This window comes from Rhagoletis zephyria, unplaced genomic scaffold (assembly GCF_001687245.7).
Source record: "Rhagoletis zephyria isolate East Lansing unplaced genomic scaffold, Rhagoletis_zephyria_1.1 Rzeph_scaffold_01625, whole genome shotgun sequence".
Lineage (NCBI taxonomy): Eukaryota > Metazoa > Arthropoda > Insecta > Diptera > Tephritidae > Rhagoletis > Rhagoletis zephyria.
In genome coordinates, this window is record NW_016158709.1 from 51,048 (window position 1) to 56,039 (window position 4,992).

A 4,992-nucleotide genomic window follows, 5' to 3' on the forward strand; every position below is an offset into this window, starting at 1 on the left:
AGCTTTGAGAGCTTTGAGCGACCTCTAAAAATTTTTTGGTTTTTAAAATAAAATTATAAACAAAACCTTTTTAATATACAACGCTTTTATAAATGGACTAAAAATTAGAAAATAATGTTTCTCAGTACCATAGAATTTGTTTTGATAACTCTTGATTTTGAAATTTTAGCAAAAGTCATTATAAACCATTTATGAGATTGAAAACGAAAAACGTGGAGCGCATGCAATACAAAGCATTAGATTTAATTGACAATAGTCAAACTACATAACATAGATCTAAAACTTACTTAAATACAAATTTGAGATCGATTTTAAGCGGTCGTTATTCATATATCCACATTCATACATATATTACCCTTCATATCAATTCAGGTCTATTACATGCGCCCCACGCTTCTCATTGTCAATCTCATAAATGGTTTATAATGACATTTGCTAAAATTTCAAAATCAAAAGTTATATTTAATTCTTTTTTCTACGTTTTAGTCTTGTCTGTATAAAATTTTGCAATAAATATTAAAATCAGTGTTGCCGTTTCGATGCATATGTATCCAATTGGATACATTTTCGCCTTAAATTTTGAGGGATACTTCGGTTTTTCCGGTATTCGTAAGTTGAAGGAAATTTTTTTTTTTTTTGTACCCACGAGCTATTATCACTTTTTTAACAGTTGGCAGCTCATCCTCCAAGCAAGAGATTTTCCTTTATTCTTGTCACTTTGAAAAATTAGTTTATAGCTACAGAAACGTGCATTTAATAACACCAAGTGGTTTGTAAATTTTAAAAAGTTTTCGGGCCTGTAGTAGTTAACTGCAATGCGAAAAATCAACTTTTACATCCCGAGCAACCCTTCTCTTAGCATTGAAAGGAAATTGACAACCATGCCGATGACTAATTTTCAACAATAACTTGACTGTACTAAAAATATCTTATAAAATCTAAATTTTCAGATATATCTCGTCAAGTGAGAATTTAAACAAGCCGGAAATTGAAATTTTTCTTGGAGGTGGAATTTACAGAAAAACGCAAGTTCTTGAGAAATTTTTTAATTTCATAGATAGCTCCCCAATCTTGTAACAGATCAAAATTAGTTTAAATTAGTATTGTTTTGATAGACTAGGAACAATTTTTTGCGTGTATTATTTGTGGGAATCTGATCGCAGTAATAAACATTGAACATACGGAAACTTTAGCCCGTAGTTGTAGTCAGTATTTTTCCATTCTAAGAAACAGATCTGGGAAGCAAAGCCCGAAGTTATGTCAAAATTAAATAGACACTAAAGTTAGTTGCAGCTTTTTTGACAGGTATCCCATTCATGGGCGTAGCCAGGTAGGGGCAGGGGGGTGCTCGAGCACCCCATAACTTTCAAATTTTGTATGTATATAAAATAGTACCCTGAAAGACCAGCTTAATATGGTCGAGCAAAAGGTACATTTGGTACACTGAGCTCAANCCTGAAATACCAGCTTAATATGGTCGAGCAAAAGGTACATTTGGTACACTGAGCTCAATTTAGGTACAATTAGATGATAGCCACATAAATATCCATATTAAAGACTATGTTGCTCGCAAAAGAAAAATTTAAGAACATTTTTGTAAGCATGGAACATTGTGAACATGTCATTGCGACAACAAGAAATCTTAGCAAAGTGGGCAAGTTTCTCTATTAAATTCTTTGTGAACAGTGAAAAACTCCTAACGTTTTTGAGGGCTTTCTAGCAAAGTGGCTGCACTGCATGTATGTGAATTTAAATTGTGAATAAGGTGAAAGTACGGAAGAAGCAAATAATAACACTGGTCTACAAATTTCAACTTTTTTTCTGCGAATAAGACGGGACCTGGTGTTTCTGAACGGATTTTTCGTGCTGAACACGAATCCGGGGTCAAAAATGTCCCATCACGTCACGTTTTCGAGAAAAAAGGGGTTGAAACCCCTAAAAACAGCGTTTTTGGCCATTTTCGAAAAATTATAGAGCTGAACCCTGACGTGGTACAAATTTTGCATATATCAGAAATTAAAGGCTAAACCGTGCCCTTTCGAATGAGCCCTATGCCGAATTGATCGCGTGCACCCTTAAAGCAGGGGGTGTATTTGTGTTTAGGGGTGCAGGAAAAATTGATCACAGAAAGAATTTAATCTTAAACGATCATAGAAAATTAATAATGCCAAGGTTTTAACTATATTAAAAGTCGCTGATTACGAATCTGCAGTTAGATTTTAAAAATTTAAGATGACGGGTCGAATATGGTGGATATAAAAAATAAACTGAAATTCGCTAAATAAAAATTTTTAAGTCCGCCATATTGGATCCGCCATTTTGAATTTTTAAAATCTAACTTCAGATTCGTAATCAGCGACTCTTAATGTAGTTAAGACCTTAGCATCATTCATTTTATATGGTCGTTTAAGATGAAATTCTTTCTGCGATCAATTTTACTTGGACTCCTAGACACAAATACACCCCCTGATCTAAGGGTGCATGCGATTAATTCGGCATAGGGCTCATTCGAAAGGGCACGATTTAGCCTTTAATTTCTGACATATACAAAGTTTGTAGCACGTCAGGGTTCAGCTCTACAATTTTTCAAAAATGGCCAAAAACGCTGTTTTTAGGGGTTTCAACCCCTTTTTTCTCGAAAACGTGACGTGATGGGAAGTTTTGGACCCCAGATTCGTGTTCAGCACGAAAAATCCGTTCGGAAACACCAGGTCCCGTCTTATTCGCAAAACCCTTGTAGACCAGTGTAATTAAAGGCGCAAATTTCTATAATCTGAATGTACTCTGGTGGAAGTTTATTTAGCTTGCAACGATGGATAAATAAGTCAAATTTTGAGCACAAATTTTAGCTCAAGTTGGCCTGTCCACGAAGCCCCAAATAAGGTTTTGTATCAAAGGCCTGGTTTACAAAATAGACCCAAATGCTTTATGTATGCAGTGGAATTTAGGAAAATTGGAAAGCTTCGAGCTTCTTGTCTTCAAGTGCCCAATTTATTATTCTTTAGGAACTACCTAGGACCACTTCTAAAAGAGTGAGAAAGCAACCCAATGTATATATTCCAATTGTCCGATTAATTTACAGTCTGGATGGTGTACCTCTGTCTTGTTAACTGTTTCCGATTCAGAGCCAACATATTAAATGAATACATTGTGTAAACTACTGTAATTTACTAAATACTTTTTTAAGTACTTCCACTTTCAGTATATTTTTGAATAATTATGTAATTCTAAAACATGTAAACTCAAATGGTACATAAAATGTTAAATAAAATCAATGACTGAATGACACCGAAAAAAGTATAGCCCTGTTTTTTTTAAATCAAAAAATATTTAGACGTCGCTCAAAGCGTCCAAAGTTTTCTATGCATTTTATTCGGGGAAAAAACAAGTTTTCGTAGAAATGGTATAATCTGACAACGTTGCTTCTCTTTAGAAAACTGCCAATAATAATACCCAATTGTTTTTTAACATTTTTAAATACAAGCGATGCATTTTTTAATTTCTCTAGCCTCCTGTATCAAAATACATATGAGTTTTCATAAAAAGTGGACTAAGCAACTTTTCACTCTAAGCTAGCTGTATCTTTATTGAAATTTTATGAATATTAATTAACCTGTACTGATATATTAATCACTTACTTATTAATGCAAATACATAATTTAAAAATTTATTAAATTGTTACCAAAAAAAAGTTAACAAAATAGTGAGCTACTTTTTAGGTACATTTGACAGCAAAAATGTACAATTCTATTGTCAAATTAGGTATAATTTGAAATTTCGATTTTTCATCCCTGCTATAAAGGCTAAGCTAGTGGCAACACTGATTAAAATAATTCAACTTGCAGTGAAAAGAGAACAGAAGACTATGCAAGCAAAATTTTGTTTGCTCACGTTTAGTATAAACATAAAAATGTTCATACATACATATAGCAACAGTTAATAGCCCTGTTCGCGTACGCACTATCCAGTAAATCCAGTACTAATTTTACTGTTTTTTTACTGGATGTTGTTTTCGTACGCAAAAACTTGCAAGAAACTAGCAAAAGAGGGGAAATTGAGGGAGCAAAAATGACAGCTGAACTTGCAAGTTTTACTGGATTTTTACTGGATAAATTTTTACTAGCAACTATTTGCTGGTAAGAAAAACAGCTGATGGCATGATGCTTAATGTTATTCACATTAACAAAATAATAATATAATAAGATGGAAAATACTAGTTGTCTAAGAAAATTGCTTCGGAAAATAACAAATTAATCAGCTGTTCATAAAACTAGCAACTTCTTGCTGGTTTTGCGTTTTCGTACTTTCTTTGCTTATTTCACTCATTGGGAGTAAATATTGGCTTACCCTCCGAAATTTGGTTACTGGCAGTTACTGGATATTTTTTGCTGGAGAATACGAAAACACAACTAATTTCATTTAAAGAAATGGCGTGTCGTCCATTTCTGCTGTAGCGCAATATTTAACTTCCTCTGGCGGGGCGACATCTAAAGTCTTCTAAAAGTATCTCTATGATATAATGCCGACAACGAGGTTGATATCTAGACTAGATTGATATCTAGAATTCGCCATAAATAGCTTTGCTACATTTATAGTATAAATGGTGGTCTGGACATACCAACATTGCAAGTTGAGAATAGCGTTGTAAAAATAGGGGTATATACAGAACAATCCTAGGGGTGAGAGCATTAAAATTTCGGCTTTACACTTTTTAGACCACCCTATTATGCATACTTAGTACATACACACATAGATGAAAGTTGGCTTCGAGAACGAACGTAAAAAAAGATAACGGCATTCCCCTCGAACGACAAGAAGTATGAAGAAATTGAAAGAAATAAAGTCAGAGAAGCTAAGAAACAAAAACGCCAAAACCGCCAAAATACTTAGCTCCCTTGTTAAATTTAATCTGTTGCCATTTCTACGCTTTCACTGTTGCCTATAAAAGGCAGGACCTCATCCTGTTTGTGCTTCTGGCCAACCATGCGACCA